We start from the raw sequence: 23438 nt of genomic DNA, 5'->3' as shown, positions 1-23438 counted from the left end.
TTTACCTTTGTGGATGAACAAGGAATGATCTAAGGAAGATATGTAAAAATCATGCTTTGGAATTTCTAAAGAAAAACTTTTAAACCATGAACGAGAATTGAAAAATCTCGTTAGCTAAAATTTAGAAAATAAAAAAATTACAATAATGAGAACATAACAGGTTTAGATCATTTTCTATTTGCAAAATGTAAATAAGGTATAGAAGCTTTTTGACATGTAGAGAAAATAATAAGGGAGAAGCAAAATAAGTTTAAACTTTAAAATATAGAAAAGGATTAATGTGTGTGTGTGTGTGTGTGTGTGTGTGTGCATGCACATGCTTGCGCGTATGCCTGCTTGCTCAAGGTTTTCTAATGCTTATTTTATTTTCAATACTATGTTAGATGGGTACTTCAAAATACCCAGTTAAACATGTTGATGCTGGTATTTCTGGGTGCTGCCATACACACACATTTTATTTAAATGTTTTTCCCGTTTGGCTACACCATTTTATTGAGCGGAGGGAAGATGGATAGTGCTGATTGCTATTACTCTAAAGGTAAGTGCACTATTGGTGTAAAAGGAATTCTTCTATTTCAGTTCACATTTGTATATACACAAATATAGATATACATTTAAGTAGCAAAATTAAAATACAATATTAATTATATCTATGTGTGTATGTGCCTCAGACGAAAAAGGAGCAAGATCAAATGGTTTGCTACTTCTAAGTGAGTTTCAACAAAAGAGCTTTTGTGCTGTTTAACTCTGTGATGAGTGTCATATAAGAAAACAATTTTAGTTTATGTATAGGGCCTATTTTATAAGGGGAAAGAAAGAGTTGTTCCTTTTCCAGCATTTGGGTAGGGATCCATAGGGCACAATGATGCTTTCAAGCCTTTGCGAAGGTTGAATCAGCATAAAGTGCCTATATATTGTGAGAGCGATTCAGGTTTCCAACTTCCTTTTCTATCCTCCACAGTTGAAGTGTTGCAAGCATTGGTGAAAGGATGGTGCTACTACATAAATTGGTGGATTTTGCAAGAACATCCTCATGAGGTCATTGTTGAAATCTGCCCATTTATTGTCATTGTCCCTCCTAATGACCCTCCCATCTCTGTCTCCCCTCCCAAAATGAGATCTCAATCAAGACTGGGATTCCCTGAATCCCCTGTCACCACTCCCAAACAGAGCCTTAATCCTCTTGACAAATTATGTTATTGCTCATCTTTATTAACTGCATAATTAGCTGAATTGCACTCTTGGGCTCCAACCAAGTCTCCTTTGGAACCATTATTTGCTCAAGATTTAGCAGTTGCGCTATATAACAACCACTTGTATTTATTTTTTAGGTCTTATATGAATCTCATCGAATATTTGGTGAGCTTCACTCCATACATGTGTGACACAAATACACTTGTCATGAATTCTCTGCATGCCTACCTTCTTGCAAGCCATCTTCACTACCATTTTTTTACAATCACCACTCAGCCCATACCCTATTCTCTCTTGACACTTGAAAAATTTTACGCAGCTGTTGAGAGAATTGTTAAAGCATGCAGGCAAAAAATAATCCATCAAAAAGGATAACCTCAATGGTTTGGGATTTCCAATGAACAATTTCTCCTTCTGGCAAGTCTTCCTTGACCATTTACTGCATTCATGATCTGCAATGGACACCTAACACGTGATTTCAGCAAAAAATTGGCTTGATTTGAGTTACAGATCTGGCAGAGACAGCTAATGCCTCTTCTAACTTTTTTATCTTAAAAAATGTTACCTTTATATTGCCAAGAGGTGCAAGGTCTAAAACAGGTATGTAGGAGGATTTATTTGTATATTTTCAAGTAGGAAATGATAAAGCATATCAACTCAATGGGGTTTTTCCATGTGGATGATTGATGCAGAGCAGGATCGACCCAGATCCATACAGCCTGACCCAGGCAGAGGACCGGACCTGCACGAAGGGATCGAGGATCGGACCCAAGTAGTGGATCCAACCCAGATCACGGTACCACGACGTAGGGATGATATACCCCTGCATACCTACTCCAGACGAGCACAGGCCCGGACGTCCCAGATTCAGCAACAAACAGGAGTCGTCTCGGGTCCAGGGCCGGACCCGAGACCCGGATCCAGTTGAACCCTTTAAATACCCATCCTAGGGTTGCGTGCGGGACTGACTATTGGAATTTTTTGAGTTTTTCTTTCATCTGTCGCAGTCTGCTTCAGCCTGCATTTTCTTCTTTTGTGATTTCTTTCATTCCAGCCTATAGTTCATTATTTTGTTCGTTTCCTTTCATTCTTCATTGTAGCTCTTACCGAGTTCGTAATAAACTTTTGATCAGATCGATTGATCTGATTCCCTGCGTCACATTTCCATTGAGATTTGTTGTTGCATGACTGTTCGTGCATTGGAGAATCAGCATCAGCGTCAGCCCATTAGCAGACCATCGTCGGTTCCTTCGCTGCATCAAAGAGCATCAACACAACACCCATTAACGTGAAGTTTTGGTTCCTTCACTGCATCAAAGTGGTATCAGAGCACCAGCCCTCCTCCTTCATCAACGGCATGGCGCAAGAAGCGAGGAACGATGCTATAAGCAGAAAAGAGCGGGAGGAAACCGGCAACGAGGATCCGATGATGCGGATGATCGACATGATGACCAAGATTCAAGAAAACATGCTACGCGTATTAAGCAATGACGTAGCCGGCATATCGAAACGACTGGATAGAATCGAAGATCGGATCGTGGTCATCGAGTCGTCCGGGGAAGCGCACACGCCTTCTATGCTGAAAACGGGAGCGAGACTTCTATGCTGAAAACGGGAGCGAGATTAGGTGACGGCGCAGAAAGTCAAGCACATGCTGCCGCAGCTGAACCAGGCCAACCGATCTCTCGTGGTCGCGCCACCGCCTCGAATTTGGTACCTTCCCTAACAATGGATTCTGTCACGGCTGCTAATCTGGCCGCCGATGTTTGCCAGCCAAATCATGGGGCTCTGGCCGTGCCTCCCAGCGTTAGCTCGGGTGCGCAGGCCTGGCCTCGTGCTATTGTGCCTGTGCCGCAGCCCGGGCCTGGTTCGCAAGGCCCCAGCGTGACGCTGGGCCAGGTTGCTGGCACAGCAGCGTCAGCCAGGGCCAGGGCTGATCCGGCCCACTTTCCCAAGCTTGCGCGTAGGGGCGCTGCTGCAGCCCACCAGCGTGCAGGGGGTAACGGGTCCTTGTGGATGGGTCTGAACCCGAGAGGGTCCGGATCGGACTTTGTGACAGCGGGACCCAGACCTGGATCTCAGGGACCATCCTTTGGGTCCTAGGGAGTGGGTCTGAGTCTCGAAGCCCCATACCCGACCTACCCAGTTGGGTTCGGTTCGTGGTTCGCCCCGAATCAGCCCCAACCCACTACTTTTGAGCCCCAAAATAGATCCAATACCGACCCAAACCTATATCGGACCCGGACGAAGCTCCCGTTTGAATTTAAGCTGGGTCAAAACCAGACCCATCTTGTTACAGATCAAGGATCGAGTTCAAACCAGACCTTCTTACACCACAACTCGATCCATGATCCCACCTACCCCATTCTGGGTCCGACGAATAGTTTAAGACTTGACCCGATCCAGATCCAATCGGGTGAATCATCCCAATACTACACCAACCAAACCCAATACTCGTACCAGACCCAATCTGTTAACCCGTCCCCGATCTAGGACCCGGTACCATACCCAACACATTACCCCTATCCATTTCTCACCAACCCAGAACCCACATCCCGAGCAACCCTTCCACCTTTAGTAGGACATCTAGTCATACCGGTGCCACAACGCCGACCGCAGATGGTTCCCACCCACGGGTGTGCCAGACCGAGGCAGTTTCCAGCAATCGCCATGCAGATTCAGCAGGGACCGACACAACCTGAGCACCGACCACACGTCGTTGGAGTTCGTCAGCACCAGCCTCCAGGCGAGCAGTACCGTGAAGATGGTGATGAAGCCATGTTGGATGATGACGCTTTCTGGAATGAGTATCCTGCAGGAATGATGGAGGGTCGTTAGCAAAGAGCACCGGAGCACCCCTCCACGTACGGGGTGAAGCTAGACCTTTCGGAGTTCACAGGATGATTCGATGCGGAGCAGTTCTTTGACTGGGCCTATGCCGTATAGTTTTTCTTTGACTACCACACTGTAGCTGAGCACCGTCGTGTCTTTCTAGCTGTAACGCCCCAAAATTTTGAACTTTATAAACCCTTTGAAATAGTTGGAAAAATTCATTTTCTTTACAAAGTTTATTTCTAAAATCAGCGAAAACGATTTCTTTAAAAGAAAAAAAGGACAAGTTTGACAACTTTGGGCACGTTAGTGAGAGAACAAGGATTTACCATGGACGATCTGCAATTTACTTAGGAAACCGTTTCTTCTATAAAAAGAAAATGTCAAGTTTGTACAAAATCCAGATTCTTCTAGGAAAACCGTAACAAAAACCCAAAATGTCCAGAAGAACTACGTGCAGAAATAGTGGATCCTGAGGCCATCTCGCAGTCGCGTCATCGCCTGTTGCACACCTATTTATCACATGTGCCCATGAAATGGGTTAGTTTCGTGAAAAACTAGTAGGTGAGCACAAGAATAGAAAGAACTGAATAAGGCATAAATAATTAATGCAGTAAGTAGTAACTGAACAGTAAGCGGAACGAGCAAACTAAGCAAATAAGCTAAGTGACCCTACTTAAGCAAATAAGTCAAGCAAATATTTTGATCAAGAAAGCTTAAACAAGCAATTTGCACAAGCAAGCTAAGCAGATAAACTGAAGAAGCATGCTAAACAACTAAGTCAAGCATGAAGGCTAACACATGAGCTAACACATAAGCTGAACTGCACGCGAGCTAAAAGCTAGGAAGCTGAGTGTGTAACAAACTGAAAGGTGAGCATGCTCAATTTAGTTATTTCTTGTTAACCTGCCATGTAGGTACATACATGACACGTGAGTCGAAACAGCCGAGACCAAGCCGGGAGTTCATTATGCTATGTATTTTAAGACACTTCAGTTGTCTGACTGAATCCTATTCCTAAGGGGACGACCAATGGTCGAGAGAGTAAGCCCCCAAGGCTTGATGGGGATGCATCCATAGGGCTATCTTTTGGTAGCTCCTATCCCCTAACCTCCGATGACTGGGGAAGCTGGGTCTTTTGCCCGTAAATAGCCATTAATGGCCTGTCTATCGGAGTTGGTACCCTTCGTTCTCTCTCTTGGTGAAGCCAGGTTGAATCGAGCGCGACGGGGTTTTTTAGTCGTCGCCTCATTCTTTATGCTCTGGTCCATTAGACCAAACGAGCATCTTGCCTGTGAAGGCGATCCCATTTTTTTATGTGTTTTCAACAACGTGTATAAAGCACTAATCGAGGTCATAAGACCATCTCATCCAATCGTCGTAGTATTAACATGCCTCGCATGTTCAAGAGTATACTACGAGGAAAGGGATATAGGTCCTCAATAGGAGCCTCAACAGTGTGTTTCGCAAAGATATAATGTTTTAGAAAGTTATTTTAACATTCTAAATCTTTCGAAACGATCAACAACTTGCCTACATATGGCATGCAATTTTCTCGAATCTCGCATCCGATAACGCAGTGTCTGGATGCTATGCAAGTCTCAACACTAGTCTTGGTAAATGGGCTTCGCAAAAGAACCCGTCGCTCAACAACTTGATCTTGCTCCAGATCAAAGATTTTCCTTAAACATATCGGGTATACGAAAATAGTAGAAAGGGTACTCCTCCTGAATACGCTGAGTCGGGGAGGCTTAGATGCAATAGCGCATCACTCAAAAAAAAGGGGGCCTCAAACTTTACCGGCAGAACTGTGCAATCGAAGAACTGAGAACCTCGCAAATGACCCAATTAACTTCAAGGTTGCGTTGTTTAAGCCTCAAATCCACCACGGTTGCGAGAGCGAGAGTGGTGGAGGCCGAAGCAAATTCTATGAGGTCAAAACCATGAAATTCTACGTGAAGAATGCAACAGGGAAAAGCATGTGCGATGGCAAGGCAAAAATAAAAGACAACAATGCGACAAGCAAGAGCCTGGGCGCGAAGCGCGACAACAAAGCAAAATGACAGAAATAGGAAGTGCGAAAGCAAAGGACAAGGATCGCCAAACCGTGTCCTTGAGCAAAAGACAGAAAGCAGTAAATGCGAAAGCAAAAGCCTGAGCGCAAAGCATGGCGGCAAACAGAAACAGGAAATGCGAAAGCAAAGGACAAGGATCGCGAAACCGCGTCCTTGAGCAAAAGACAATAAGTAGTAAATACAAAAGTAAAAGCCTGGGCGCATAGCGTGGCGACAAACAGAAACAGGAAATGCGAAAGCAAAGGACAAGGGACATGAAACCGCGTCTTTGAATTAAAAGCGTACTTATATACATATATGTATATAAATATGTAATTAAGTCTTTTCGATCTTTAATTATTTAAGCTTGATTCAATTATTTAAGTCCTTGTGCAACTTCCCCTACCTTGGGATATTGCGAGGAAGAAGTCTTCGAGCATAGGTGATCATTGGTTCGGTTCGCAGGGCGAACGAGCTCCGTTGCGCAGACTGCAAAAGTACGTTGTTAGCATGCACTTAAACGAATAAGTAAGGACAGGGAGAAGACTCGGCTTCTCTGAAATACAAGGCAGGGCCAACAGTCCCTTCTGATTTGAAACAGAACGGGGCAAGAGCTGATAGCTCCTACTAGCTCGTAAAAGAGGAGGGGCAGGGGCTTGCCCTTGTCGGAATAAAAAGAGGGGGCAGGGGTGTCGATCCCTGCCGAAAACCAAGGAGAGGGGCAGGGGCTGATGGCCCCTTGCCAGACATAGGAAAAGGAAGAGATGGAGTGCAGGGGCCAAAGGCCCCATGCGACTTTCAAGAGAGGAGGCAGGGGGCCCCTGTTGGTCATTGAGAAAAAGGGCAGGGGCCATCGGCCCCTGCTCGACTTAAAAGAGGAGGAGGCAGGGGCCAATGGCCCCTGTCGACCTCGACAGTCATCGGGGCAGGGGCCAGGCCCCTGTCGATGCTTTGGAAAAACAAAGCAGGGGCCCTTTGGCCCCTGTCTGTAGCTAACGGGAAAGGAGGCAGCGAGAGGGAGGGGACTCACCTGAGGCTGCCGGAGAGGAGGAAGGTCGCCGGGGAGGTGGGAGGTCGTCGGGCGGTGGTTGCCGAGATGGGAGCTCGCCGGAGAGGGGGAGCCGAGCGAGAGACACAGAGGGAGAGGGGAGATGAGAGATGGCAGAGGGGGAGAGAGAGCCGACTGGTGAGGGTCACCGGAATGGGAGCTCGCCGGAGAGGAGGGAGGTGCTGGGGAGGGTCGGAGCTAAGAGAGAGAGGAGAAAGCGGGAGTCCGGGGGAGGGGTTTCAAATGCCTCTCCCTTTCCCCTCCTTTGCCCTTTATAAAAGAAACATAGGGGACGGGCGCCCCCTGTGTGTCGCCCCTTGAAACCCCCCTAAAGCCCCCACCAATGGGCTGGGACCCGGGTCTGGATCCGACCCGTATGACCCGACCTGGGTCCAATTTTTTTTTTTTTTTTTGGGGGGGGGAGGGGTTACACTAGCGTCCACTCGGTTGAGAGGCCTAGTGCAGACATGGTGGGTTGAGCTGCAGAGGTCAAGGGAGCAGCAGGGACTAGAGCACATACAAACATGAGAAGAGTGTAAGGAAACGACTTTGAATATATAAGGTTCAATAATGAACCAATACACATGCACATGAAGTGCGAATATACCCACTAAAGGGGAAAACACAAGCACATAATGTGCTAACACATAAACCCACAAAGGGGCAAAAATGCCTATAAGGCATAAGTTAATATTATTGAAGAGAGGAAGGGTGTAACACCCATTACATGGAGCAAAAGCTCCTCCAAAGGAGTATGTTAATTACAAGAGGGAGACCCCTATTTATAACACAAGAGAGGAGCCACATAGGGGGCTCCCAAAGGAGCCGTTGGGAGCCCCCAACGGTCACATTTGTGACCATTGGGGGCTCCCCAACGGTCACATTTGTGACCATTGGGGGCTCCCCAATGACTCTTTGGAGAGCCTCCCTAGGTGGCGCAAACCACAAAAAATGAAAAAGAAAAAAAGAAAAAGAAAAATAAAACCCCTATGCCTAATAATAGAGAAATATATATTTTATATATATAATTAGGAAGATACATATGCATATATACCATATATATATATATATGTATCATCCTTTATATATATAAAATATATATAAGATTACAAAGATTGAATGATACATTTTAACACCCCCCCTCAAACTTTGCGTGGGGGAACGAAAAGATTGAAGAATGCAAGAGGAAGAATCTCAAGGCTTCAAGAGCCTTCAGTCCGAATGTCATTGAAATTTGCAAATGTCTTCCTCCAAAGCCTTTAACGATGAGCACCTTTCATGATCTACCAAAGGTACTTCTTTTTCTCTCATCTTCAAGATCCTGTGGAACAAATCAAGAAAAGGTCCAAGTAAAAAATATCTTTGCACTTTAATCAAGTGAAATATTCTAAATAAGATGAATTAACCAAAAATCATATCATATAATTCATCCAAAAGTAATGGTGCAAAAAAATATTCTATGCATAGTAAAAACACAATTATTTTATTTGAAGCACAGGATTTGATGGAACAAGATAACTACTTATGTATGCAAAATGATTTTAGAAAACCAATTTTTCATAATCATATACCATGTTGAAGAGGGAGTGAAAACAAATTACAAGAATGCATAATGCATTCATAAAGTCCAACATTGGACAAACATAACCTCATAACAAGGAATAACATAATCGTCCACAAGGGACACCACAAGAAGCCTACGAAGAGGCATAAGTTGCACATAATTTATTGAATGAGGGTCAAAAGGCCATAATGAGCATATGCATATAATATCATGAAATGAATCAGCACCTAAAAGAGTCATTAATGATCATGCTCCAATCATACTTTAGTCAAGTAATATTATATGAACCGATAAGATAGAAAGACAAGTGTTATTGATTTTAGCAAGTCCTTTGAAAGCAATTTCAAGAGGGAAATGCTCAAAAGAGTGTATAAAACACGAGTTCAAAAGGTTTTAAGTCCACTTAAGAGGCAAAATAATGAGAGTTATTTGAGTAGAGAACCTTACACATTTAGGAACATCTCACTCAAATGATTGCAATTACAAAAACTCATTTTGCATATCAAATATAAAAGGTGACAAAAAAATCAATTTGATTTTAAAATATGCATATTAATGATATGATTCACTTGTATCTTTAAAAGACAAAATGTGAATGAAATTTCACAAATTTCAATAATAATTCATCCATTACAAGCAACTACCTCATTAGTCTTCCAAAACCCACAAATCAAATGTGTAAGCTACTAGATCAAGAACATAAATATAATGCCATTAAAGACCAATGACACACACAACGGTGTGTAAAAGAACCTCTTGTCTACATGTAATAATATTTGAAATGAGTGCATCAACGATAAGAACAAGAGAATGCACGCCAACATGGATCAAAAACATCTCTTGTCTACGTAAAAATACACTCAAGACCAAGTATGTTCAGCTACTAGAACAAGAGTATCAAGCCAACCATGGGCTAAAACACAATACATCTCTTGTCTACATAAAATGGCACTTGAAATGAGTGAAAGAAGCCAACCATGGGCATACATCTCAGCGACTAGAACAAGGACACAAATGCCAACATGGACTAAAATCACACACCATGGTGTGAATTAACGTGCCTTGTCTACATATAATAACACTCAAGACTAGTGTGTTCAGCTACTAGACCAAGAGAACAAAGCCAACAAAGGGATACCAACACATAATGGTGTAATAATATGTCTTGTCTACATATGATGACACTTAGATAAGAGATATAAGAGGAGAAGACTTTTGAGGCAATAAAACTTGTAATGACAAACATATAAATAAAACGTTGGACAATATTTTGAAAATAAATATGTGCACATACGCACAACAAGAACACTTGGAACACTTGTGCACAAAAGCATGTAAAAGTATCTTTAACAAGATACTATAATCGATGGAACGATATAAATGTAAGAACATACACATACCAAGAACACTTGGAACACTTGTGCACAAAAGCACAAAACACGAAATCACAAATGTGCACATGCACTCATAAGATTCATAAGGAATAAAAGGTTGGGCAATAATCCCCAACACCCTTGAATTAAATATACCTTAAAACATTTAAGGTTCCAAGACACCATATATCCATCACATTTATATATAAATAAGAGCATCCATAAGATCAATGGCCAAAAGAAAATGAGTGACACACTCATAATTAGAGATCATATAACAAATCATTCTAGAGTCCCAAGGTGCCCATAACTCACCTCAACAACCATCTTTAATATGGTAATTGGACAATCTAAAATGACATAACACAAGGTGCCCTTAACTCACCTCAACAATCATCTCTAATATAACAATAAGGCCATACAGAAAGGATTGATGCATCATATATGTAAAACCCGAAAATTTTGAGTATAAAATTTTCCAAATTTTTGCAAATTGGGCCTAGATCCAAATTGCAGATCCAGGACCCATAAAGGGGGGTAATTAGGATTTATTTATTTGAAATCTTGATTTAATGATAAGAATAGATAAATAAAATTTTTTCAATTTTAAAATTTTAATTTAATTCGAGGATCCACAGTGGATCCATTTGGATCCACTTGTGGACCCATTTTGACTTGGGGCCGGGTTGCGGGTCTCGGGTTCGGACCCGAGCCCCACCCCATATGTTCTGCCCTGTATAATGAAAAGGGCAACCCGATAAAGGTTGCCCGATAAAACCTAATACAAAACAGAAAGGGGGGCGCAGGGGCAGGGGGGTTACGCAGAGCGTAACCACCCCGCGCCCATCTCGGCAGAGAAGGGGGAGGCCTAGGGCCGATAAAGGAGGGGAGTGGAGAGGGGCTCTTGCCCTCTTCACTCAGCCTCATCTCTCTCCCTCGTCTCTCTCGTTCTCTCTGTCTGTGTGCGTGCGCCGGAGGAGAGGAGGTCGCCGGTGAGATTCGGCCACCAACAACCACGACAGCAGCCGTGAGTGGAGCCTTGGCCACCAGCCACCACCGAAGGCCACGACAGCCTCCGATTGCCGGAAGGATCGTCGGAAAAGCTCCAAACAGGTACGGGTCTTCTTGGAAATAGGGTGAGGGATCGAATAGGGATTCGATTCCGTGCGTGTGTTTTCGAGAGAAGAAAAAAAAATCGGGGGTTTTGAGTAGTAACGACAACCGATTTGGGGGTTTAGCTGACAACCCCATTTCGGAACCCTAGCTATGGTTGGGGTTTCTGTGCCTAACCCTAAACCGAAAACATTTTTTTTCCACCCAACTGGATTTGGGTATTTTTCTTGCCTAATCCCACCCTGCAGAATCCCTAAATCACAACGATTTGGGATTCGACTGGGGTATAGGATAACCCCAGTCGTGGGATTCCTGATTTTCCCGAAATGGACAACCCCAGGTTTGGGGGTTTCCTCTTTGGGGACTCGATGAACCTGATTGTGGAAGCCTGGGGTCGATTTGTGATAAAAAGAAGATTATGGTGCATGTAAATGAATTTACAAAAGAGGGAATCTGATTGTTTTCTGGTTGTGGTTCTGGTTTCTATTTAAATAAAATTTTATTTCCCTAATTGATTCTTGATTTAGTGTAATTTCTGAAATTTTAGTACTTAGCATGTATTAATGTGGTGATTTGTTGGATTATCCTGGATTTTTGGCTGTATTAGATAATGGCTTGGAGCCAACTATATGAAAATTTAATGCATCGGCTGTCCTATTAATTAAAGTGTGTCCATAGGGCACTGTGCACTTTACTTGTTCTTTCAGGCATGAACTGCTCTAACAATCATCATGAGGAAAACTGTACATAGCTGTAATCTTGAGTTGGATATTCTTTTTAGTTAATTAATGATTTCAGACTTTAGATGGTTGCTTGTGTACAAAGTACTTTTTGTGATTTCTTATCCACATCAGCTACATTCAGGGTTTACCTTTACATGAAGTTAAATTATCATCTGTTATATTAAGCTTGAATCTCGGGTTAAGAGCATACAGAACTGATAATTATAGTCTGTGTCTCTGCTGGAATGAAGTTCTAGATGAGTGAAGCTTGATTAGGGTGGAACGACAACCCTGATTTTAATAAGAGTGCTTTATACTTCACCTATGTGGAACAACGTCCTTGCATACATTTCAGAGATTTTGATCCATTATCGTTTAGGTGGGTTTGTTTTCCTGTTAAGGGTTTATCTATATGTAAGGAATCCTGAAGGAGTGGTCTTATAGTTACTGTTTTTGAACTAAAATTTCTGAGCCTAATATTAGCATCCAATACTTCTGTCAACTTAGACAAAATAATCGATATGAATGAGTAGTCTCAAAGCTTTTAAATATCATCCAACTTGACTGATTTTAAAGTTAATAGTAATTGACATTAAGGCTGGGATTGAACTTGTGTATCTTTTTAAAAACAAAACTATTTTTCCTTACTGAATAGCTTTAATAAAAATTTTGCTGGAAATGGACTAGTTAGGGACCCACTTATCTTTGGGCTGTGTTACTGCCATATAGGAATAAAAATTCTGTTGTAAAACAGGGAGTTGTACGAATGCGGCAATGGGGATAGGAACAACTTGAATGGTTGTTGGTATACCTGCATTAGATTAATTATGTTTGAAAGGGGCAGCCCTACGTACCTGTAATGAAATATGCGGAAGAATCCAAGAATGCTAAAGCATTCACTATGTCCTACACGGACAAATGCAACAAGCATAAGAGAGAAAATCCACTAAGGGATATACGAAAGGCCTTATAAAAAGGCTACACACATGAAAAATAATATCACTATTATTGAAGAGGAGCTCTCAAGAGCAATACAACATACATGGGGGGTTCCCCCTATTTATAAGAAAAAGAGACCAAAGGGGCTCCCAATAGAGTCGTTGGGAGCCCCCAACGACTCCATTGTGGGGCCCCTTTTCGGTATCCAAAAAATACAATTTTAAAAATAAAAATAAAAATAAAAAATAGTAAATTAAGAGAAACAAAATAAGTACCCCTATGGGGTACTTTGTGAAATGACCATAATACCCCTATCGGGTATTATGGTATTATTACATATGTTTTAACACCCCCCCCCTCAAACTTTACGGGGGGAATGACCGAAAGTTTGCCAAGAAGGAACAAGAAGCGAGGAGCAGGCAGGGCTTTGGTAAAGAAATCTGCAAGTTGATATTCTGAAGTGACATATGGCAGTGTAACTGTCCCACGAAGATATTCATCACGTACATAATGACAGTCCATCTCAATATGTTTAGTCCTTTCATGAAAGGTGTGGTTGTTGGCAATATAGATGGTACTTTTGTTGTCGCAACAAAGCTTCGAAGCCCCGATAATTTCGACTCCCATATCTTGAAGAAGACTTCGAAGCCACACAAGCTCCATTGTGTTAAAATATAAAACTGTACATATATGTATATATAATAATATTATATTATTATATATATATATATATAAATACATTTTTCATTTCTTTCTTTTCTGTAATTTTTTTCCTTTATTTTTATTTTTTGTCTTTATGTCATCTAGTTCAGTTTGAACTAGAATGACTGTTGCTAGTCAAGTCCTGTCCAGACTTGACTAGCAATAGAGCTGTTGGACTGACACATTCCAACAGCTCTAAATAGAGCTGTTGGACTGTGCCCAACAACTCTATTGAGTCCTCTTTCAGCTGTGTATATAAAGGGGTGCAGCCCCTCTTGTATTTTACTCCAATGCTTCTTAAGCAATTGGTTTTTCATATCAATAAAGAATACATTTTTATTTTTATTTTGTTTCTAGTTATACCCTTTTTAAGGGTTATGCTTTAGTGTCATTCTTGACACTTGCTCTTGTTAATCTAAGCTCGTGTTTCGAAGATCCCCATTTCATTTCATGGTATCAGAGCCGCGGAAGTACTAAATCTTGAGGAAAAGCTGCCTCGGTTTCCGTGCCCGTTTGCAAAAGTGTTCGCCACTTGAAGAGAAGTGTTTTATCACTTCATTGGAGAAGATTTCACATCTTGTTGTATTGTTTTTTTTTTCTTTCTTTTTCATTTTCCTTCTTGTTTCTCTTCTATCCCTATTCTTTCTCTCCTTGTAATCGATGGATGACAATGATAAAGTCACCATCATGCCTATGAAACTAAGCGATACGAACTATGTAACATGGGCTTCAATCATGAAGCACCATATATGGGGAAAAGGCTTATGGGGGATTGTAGATGGTTCCGATTCGGAACATAAGCTATCTCTTACTAAAAAGGAGGGAGATAAAGAGGTCCCTCTATCGGAAGAAGAGAAAATCAAGGCTATTGCCTCATACGAGAAGAAATGGAAAGAATGAAGAATATCTCATGCGAAGATAATGTCATGGCTTATCAATAGCGTTGACATTAAAAAATGCTCAAGTCTTGCCAAATTTGATCATGCCGATAAGGCATGGGAATACCTTAAGAATATGTATTCCCTTAAAGATATTGCACACGTGTGCAACCTCCAAGAAAAAGTTCGAATGATGACACAAGGAGACAAAACTATTCGTGAATATTACAATGGGTTGTCCGAACTTTGGGAAGAACTTTTCCTTTTAGAACCAAAGTGGCATTGTGCCGAAGATATCGAGCTTCGTCAGAAACAACTCGATGCCGAACATTTTTACCAGTTTATCACTGGATTAAGGCCGAAATTTGAAACCACTAAATCGGCCCTACTTCACCGGGGAAAAATTCCTTCTATTGTTGAAACTATTGAAGAGTTAACAATGGAAGAAAATCGTCTCCGGAAAGGTTCTTTAAAAATTGAAGATGATTCCGTTTTAGCCGTGTCTAGACCAGGGAATCATGTTCGATCATATAGGCCTCCTCACTTTAACCGACAAAATGGTGACTATGATAAGAAGAAAGTTATTTGTCATCACTGTCATGAACCGGGACACTACATGCCACAATGTCACAAACTTAAGGAGCTGAGAGAAAAAAGAGCTGCAATTGCTGGATCGGAGCCTAAAGATTAGGATGCACCAGTTTCCCTGGCCCAACTAATGGAGATTCTTCAGCCTCTCATCAAAGGTGCCTCTTCCTCATCTGAAGCTTCAACCGGTGCAGCAGCCTCATCTTTTTCTGATCTAGGTAAAATTTCTTGGCTTCTTGACTCTAGTGCATCTTTTCATATGACCCCAAATAATCAAAGTCTATCCAAATGTGTTAAAAATAAAACAAGTGTGTCAAAGGTCTTTACTGCTGATGGGACTTCTCTTGAAATAGAAGGAATAGGAAATTTTGAAAAAATTTATAAAACAAATTTTTTTTTTATTCCAGAAATTAGACATGTTCCCAAATTAAATTTAAATCTTTTATCTGTATCTCAAATTTCTGATTATGGGTGTAATATTTCTTTTTCTTCTCATGGTTGTTGGGTACAAGATCGCCAGTCAGGCAAGCTGATTGGGGAAGGCCATAGAGAAGGAGGACTCTATTACATGGATTTTTTGGAAATGCCGAAGAGAGCTTTTTGTTATAATATTCAAAAAATAGAGTTGGAACTATGGCATAAGAGACTTGGTCACCCACATATAGCCAAAATCCAACATTTTCCAAATCTAGGGAAATTTTGTAACTCTGAATCATTTGATTGTAAAGATTGTATTCTCGGCAAAATGAAAAGATTACCATTTCAGAACAGAACCTTTTTCTCTTCAAGACCACTTGAATTAATACACTCGGATGTTTGGGGTTCTGCACCAGTAATTTCTAAAGGAGGATTTGTTTACTATGTTATTTTTGTCGATGATTTCTCCCGACATACGTGGATGTACTTTCTCAAACATAAGTCTGAAGTATTTTCATACTTTCAAACTTTTCATAATATGGTTAAAAACAAGTTTCAAAATGATATTACTATTTTTCACACAGATTCAGGGGGAGAGTTTTTATCCACAGATTTTCAAAATTATCTTAAATTGCATGGCATCACACATCAAAGATCTTGTCCTTATACACCTCAACAAAATGGACTGGCAGAACGAAAACATCGCCATATTATAGAAACCACTAGGACTTTATTAATAGCAAATCAAGTCCCGAAATACTTTTGGGCAGAAGCTGCCTTAACTGCCACATATCTCATTAATAGGATGCCATCTTCTTCGTTACAAAATATCACTCCCATTGAAAAACTTATGAACATTTCTCCAGACTACTCTAGACTAAGAATATTTGGGTGCAAATGTTTCATATTTACTGACAAAAATGATAAACTTTCCCCTCGTGCGATTCCCTGTGCCTTTTTAGGATATGCTGAAAACCAGAAAGGTTATAGATGTTTTGACTTCAAAAATAATAAACTATATGTGTCTAGAAATGTTTCCTTTCTTGAAAAGGAGAGCTTCTTTGATTTTAGAAAATTAAAAGACGTCACTGAGTACTCCTTTTTGCTAGATCTAACATCAACATCTGATGAATATGACCTTGACTGTAACTTTGATGATGATCAAAGAATTATTGATCTTAATGTTGAAAATGAAGAAGTTCATAGAGATACTAGTATTCAATATTCCAGGCGACAAGAGTCTAATCATCCATGTGCACTTGAGAAATATTCTAACATTCCAACTAGACAATCAACCCGAATCTCGAGGCCTCCAGGAAAGTTTGTATCATACGAGTCTTTCTCACCCACATATAGGGCAGTTATTGCATTAATTCACTCATACGAAGAACCATCCACATATTTTCAAGCAAAAAATGATATCAAATGGATAGAAGCCATGAAAGCTGAATTAGATGCACTTGAAAAGGCTTCTACATGGAATATTCAAGATCTTTCTCCAGGGAAGAAAACTATAGGATGTCGATGGGTTTATAAAATTAAAACCAAGAGTGATGGTACTCTTGAAAGATATAAAGCCCGTTTAGTAGCCAAAGGTTATGCCCAAGAATATGGGATTGATTATGAAAAAACCTTTGCTCCGGTGGCTCGTATGACTACTGTCCGAACCTTAATTGCCTTAGCTTCTATAAAAAAATGGTCTATTTTTCAAATGGATGTCAAAAATGCTTTTTTAAATGGAAAGCTAGTTGAAGAAGTATATATGGAACCCCCTCCTGGTCTAAGTATTCCTAAGGGTAAAGTCCTTCGCTTAGAAAAAGCTCTTTATGGACTTAAACAAGCACCAAAAGCTTGGCATGATAGGTTTAGTCGTGTTATGATTGATATTGGTTTTCAATTCTGTTTAACTGACACTGCTTTGTTTATTAAGAATTCTGATGCAGGGATCATTGTGCTTCTTCTTTATGTGGATGATATGATCATCACCGGAAGCGATAAACAAGGAGTTGAAACAATCAAAACACTTCTTAAATCTCATTTTGAAATGACTGATTTGGGCTTGTTGAGATATTTTTTAGGCATTGAAGTTGCTTATTTTCCTAGAGGATATTTATTATCTCAGACTAAATTTGCTTTTGATATTGTTTTCAGGTCTGGTATTACTGATGATAAGAAAATCGACACTCCAGAAGTTGTTAATGTTAAAATGAAGATTGATGATGGAGAACTTCTTGCAGACCCTACTCCTTACAGACAGCTTGTCGGGGCACTATCCTATCTATCCATTACCAGACCAGATATAGCACATGCTGTTCATACAGCAAGTCAATTTCAACATGCTCCTACTTCTGTTCATATGGGAGCAGTCATGCGTATTATCAGATACATCAAGTCCTCTCTTTCACGAGGACTTTTCTTATCTTCCTCCTCTTCTCTTGATTTAATTGCATATACTGATGCTGATTGGGGAGGTGATCCCAATAACAGACACTCAACCACTGGCTTTTGTGTCTTTTTAGGGGAATCATTAATCTCGTGGAGGTGTAAAAAGCAGCAGAAGGTATCTCTCTCATCCACCGAAGCTGAATACAGAGCCATGGCAACCACGACCATGGAAGTAGTTTGGCTCCGACGACTGCTTGCTGACATGGGAGTTGAAGCAACAAAGGCTTCACAAATGTGTTGTGACAACAAAAGTGCGATCTACATTGCCAGTAACAGAACATTCCACGAATGCACCAAACACATCGAAATGGATTGTCACTACGTCAGAGAGGAATATCTACACGGGATAATTGATCTGCCATATGTCACTTCAGAATATCAGTTAGCAGACTTCTTTACAAAGCCTCTCGCTGCTCCCCGATTTCACTTTCTCTTAGACAAACTTTCGCTCATTGTACCGTAAGTTTGAGGGGGAGTGTTAAAATGTAAAACTGTACATATATGTATATATAATAATATTATATTATTATATATATATATAAATACATTTTTCATTTCTTTCTTTTCTGTAATTTTTTTCCTTTATTTTTATTTTTTGTCTTTATGTCATCTAGTTCAGTTTGAACTAGAATGACTGTTGCTAGTCAAGTCCTGTCCAGACTTGACTAGCAATAGAGCTGTTGGACTGACACAGTCCAACAACTCTTAATAGAGCTGTTGGACTGTGCCCAACAGCTCTATTGAGTCCTCTTTCAGCTGTGTATATAAAGGGGTGCAGCCCCTCTTGTATTTTACTCCAATGCTTCTTAAGCAATTGGTTTTTCATATCAATAAAGAATACATTTTTATTTTTATTTTGTTTCCAGTTATACTCTTTTTAAGGGTTATGCTTTAGTGTCATTCTTGACACTTGCTCTTGTTAATCTAAGCTCGTGTTTCGAAGATCCCCATTTCATTTCACATTGTAGTGGTTGCCATAGCCCTGTATTCTGCTTCAGTAGAAGACAATGAGACTTTCTGCTGTTTCTTGCACCTCCAAGCAATTAGCGAATCTCCTAGAAACACACAAAAGCCAGTAGTTGAGATTCGATCATTTGAGTTTCCTCCCCAGTCAGCATCAGTATAAGCTAGTAAATCTAAGGAAGAGATTGAGGATAGGAATAGCCCTTTAGTCAAAGTATTTTTAATATATCGAATGATCCGGAGCACAGCACTCATATGCATAGATGTAGGAGCATGCTGAAATTGGCTTGCAGAGTGCACAACATGAGCAATATCGGGCCTGGTGATAGTCAGATAGGTGAGGGAGCCTATGAGTTGCCTGTAGGGCGTAGGATCATCCAGCAGAACTCCATCCTCCAGTCGTAGTTTAACATTGATAACCTCGGGAGTCTCTACCTTTTTATCATCTGAAATCCCAGATTTGGAACATATGTCTGCAGCAAGCTTCATCTGTGACAATATATACCCTCGAGGAGAGTATGCAACTTCTATACCAAGAAAGTACCTGAGAAAACCCAGATCAGACATATCAAAATTATGTTTTAACATATTTTTAACTTTAAGAATTCCACTTTCATCATTGCCAGTGATGATCATATCATCAACATAAAGCAGAAGGATGATAATACTATTACCTGCATGTTTAACAAAAAGAGCAGTGTCAGTATAACATGAGCGAAATCCCAATTGTAACATGATAGCACTAAATCTATCATACCAAGCCTTAGGGGCTTGTTTAAGACCATATAAGGCTTTTAATAACCGAAGGGTTTGACCTTGGTTAACACTGATTCCCGGCGGAGGGTCCATATATACTTCATTCAACTGACCATTAAGAAAGGCATTTTTAACATCTAATTGGAATATAGGCCATTTCTTAGATGATGCTACCGCAATTAAAGTTCTAACGCTTGTCATGCGAGCCACGGGAGCAAAAGTCTCCTCATAATCGATGCCATATTCTTGTGAGTATCCCTTAGCAACTAATCTAGCTTTATAACGCTCTAGGGAACCATCACTTTTTGTTTTGACTTTGTAGACCCATCGACATCCTATAGCTTTCTTATTTGGAGGAAGGTGAACTATTTCCCAAGTTTTAGCTTTATTTAAAGCATCTAGTTCAACTTTCATTGCTTCAACCTAATGAGGTATACTTTTTGCTTGATTATAATGGGAGGGTTCATAGTAAGAATGCAAGGCTATTAGACAAGCTCTATATTTAGGTGAAAGAGTTTCATATGAGACAAACCTATTAGGTGGAATTGATTCTCTAGAAGAACGCCTAAGGGAGGTTTTTTCTAGGGGTTCATTAAGCCGCAAGAATTTTTCTAAAGCACTAATAGGTTGGGCTTCCTCACGCCGAGTGTATACTTGGAGATTGTCACCATTAGTTGGTGATACATCATTATCATGAGAATCATGAGTATTTTCTAAAATTTCTGGATGACTCAAAGAGTCATCATTTGAATCTTATAAAAGATCACTGATAAACATATAATCAATTTCATTTGATTTTTCTAATATGTCAAATCCATTTTCATCTTCTAAAAAGGTTACATCTTTGGAGACAAATAACTTATTGTTTTTATGATCAAAGCATCTATAGCCTTTTTGATTTTCACCATATCCTAAAAATACACATTCTATTGCTTTAGGTGACAATTTATCTCTTTTATGTAAAAGAAAAAAACATTTACACCCAAAAATCCGAAGACGATTGTAGTCGGGTGTCATATTAAAAAGTTTTTCATAAGGAGAGATATTATTCAATTTTGAAGATAGCATCCTATTGATTAAATAGGTGGAGGTTAACACGGCTTCGGCCCAAAAATTTTTAGGAATATTTTTAGAAATGAGTAAAGATCTAGTGGTTTCCAAAATATGCCTATGTTTTCTTTCCGCTAGACCGTTTTGTTGAGGAGTTCTTGGGCAAGATTTTTTATGACAAATGCCATGTTGTTTTAGATATGATTGAAAATCATTTGATAAGTACTCTCCACCCGAATCGGATCTAAGAATGGATATTTGACTTTGAAATTGATTTTGAATTTTTGCTTGGAATTCTTTAAAGAAGTTAAAAACTTCCGATTTAAAGTTAAGAAAATAAATCCATACATATCTAGTATAATTATCAATAAAAGTAACATAATATGAATAACCACCTTTAGATAGAACCGGAGATGGCCCCCAAACATCGGAATGCACCAATTCAAAAGGTCTTGTTGTCACAAAGGATCGAATAGGAAAAGGAGTAGACTTCATTTTGCCAAAAATGCAATCTTTGCAATTGATATCTTTTTCTTTACAAAACTTGTGTCCAAAAGGAAAAAGATACATTTTAGAGTAACTTGGATGTCCAAGCCTTTTATGCCAAGTTTCAATATTTTTGTCTTGGACATAAGTACAAAATGAGGTATTTGGAAGCATTAAATTATCCATAAAATAAAGGTCTCCCTTCCTATGGCCTTGCCCAATCCGCTTCCCGGACCGGAGATCCTGCACAAAGCACCCTTGGGATGAGAAAGATATTTCACATCCATGGTCGGCTATTTGAGAAACGGAAAAGAGGTTAAGATTTAATTTTGGAACTATTCTAACTTTTGGAACAAGGAAATTTTGAACATTTTTAGAATCAAGAGTTCCAACACCATTTATTTTGAGAAAGGTTCCATCGGCTGTAGAGACACAAGACATTTTTGAATTGGTGTGCACATTGGTTAATGCATTTTCATGAGGGGTCATGTGAAAAGAAGCTCCGGAATCTAAAATCCAAGAGTACGTACCGGGAGATGATGATGAGGCAATTGCGGCACCGGAGGTGGAAGAAGTAGCCTTTAGAATTTGTTGGAGAGCCAAGGAAATTTGTCCAAGAGTATCTTTGAGATCCCCGTTCTTGCCGTCATCTTCCTTGGTGGATGATTCTTCAACGGAAGCCACCTTTGGCTTGAATGCTCCATTTAGCTTTGGGCAAACGGGTTTAATATGTCCCGGCTCATAACAATGATGACATATAATCATTTTTCTCTCACCACTCCCTTGCTTACCAAAATGAGGTGGTTTGTATGTTTTGACATGATTGTCGGGTTTAGATACGGCAAGAACTTCATCAATGCTTTTACCCATATTATGTCTAGTCTCTTCTTGAGTAATCTCGGCAATAGCCTCTTCTAAGGGAGGAAATGTGGATCTATGGAGGAGTGAGGATCTAACTTGTTCAAATTCGGGACGAAGCCCAAATAAAAATTGAAACAATCTATCTTGTTCCATTTGTTTTTGTCTTAGTACCACATCCTCCATAGATACCCATTTAGGCTCTAAAAGAGCCAATTCATCCCACAAAGGGTTTAGAGCACTATAATAGTCTTGTATGCTCATGTCACCTTGTTTTGTGGTTCTCACTTTTTCTTGCAAAAAATAAGCTCTTGCAAGATCCTTTTGGGTAAACATACCCTTCATAAAAAACCAAGCTTCATTTGCTCGGCGGAATTTAGCAATATTTGCACATACCTTAAGTTCAACATTATTCATAAACCATGCTAGGATTTTTGCATGGTTACTCTCCCAATCTTCCATTTGATGATGATAGTCTTCAATAGCCTTGAGACGAGCATCGCCTTCAAGTGCTTTCTCTTGATCTTCTTCCATCTTTGTGAGCTTAAGTTGGGGTTCCGGAATGGTCCCCATTACATAACCCCAAAGCTTCTTCCCTTTGAGATTATTCTCCATTGCGGATGCCCACATCATGTAATTTTTCCCATTGAGCTTGAATGATAGATCGATCTTGACTTCCATTGCTACAAAATGGAGGTGAGAGAGAAAAAAAAAGTAGAGAGATACACAATTTTACCTTAGAAGATCGTATGGCTCTGATACCATGTAATGAAATATGCGGAAGAATCCAAGAATGATGGTTGTTCATGTGAAATGATGGTTTTTCAGCTAACGTACCCAAAATTTGTTAACTTGTGCTCCTTTCTAAATGTCTTCCGCTGTCGCTTTTAAAAGTGAAAACTTTAAGTCTTTGAAAGGTTTTTCGATAATGTTTTCGAAATCACAAGTTGAAATTTTGGAGCGTTAGAGACTTCTTCCCAACCAGGAGAGAATGATGTAGAGCAGGATCGACCCAGATCCATACAGCCTGACTCAGGCAGAGGACCGGACCTGCACGAAGGGATCGAGGATCGGACCCAAGTAGTGGATCCGACTCAGATCACGGTACCACGATGCAGGGATGATGTACCCCTGTGTACCTACTCCAGACGAGCACACGCCCGAACGTCCCAGATCCAGCTGCAAACAGGAGTCATCTCGGGTCCAGGGCCGGACCCGAGACCCGGATCCAGTTGAACCCTTTAAATACCCATCCTAGGGTTGCGTGCGGGACGGACTATTCGAATTTTCTGAGTTTTTCTTTCATCTGTCGCAGTCTGCTGCAGCCTGCATTTTCTTCTTTTGTGATTTCTTTCATTCCATCCGATAGTTCATTATTTTGTTTGTTTCCTTTCATTCTTCATTGTAGCCCTTACCGAGTTCTTAATAAACTTTTGATCGGATCGATTGATCCGAT

At 40.3% G+C, this 23438-nt stretch overlaps 1 protein-coding gene across 1 annotated transcript in view; it reads left to right on the top strand.

Moving 5' to 3' along the window:
• Positions 1-23438, top strand: part of LOC149821022 (uncharacterized) — an 84759-nt gene that overhangs the window by 57009 nt on the left and 4312 nt on the right. The gene's annotated exons all lie outside the window — the stretch shown is intronic.

Source organism: Nuphar pumila, chromosome 12 (assembly GCF_984573655.1).
Source record: "Nuphar pumila chromosome 12, dmNupPumi1.hap1.1, whole genome shotgun sequence".
Taxonomy (NCBI): Eukaryota; Viridiplantae; Streptophyta; class Magnoliopsida; order Nymphaeales; family Nymphaeaceae; genus Nuphar; species Nuphar pumila.
This window is presented reverse-complemented; position numbering and strand designations above follow the sequence as displayed.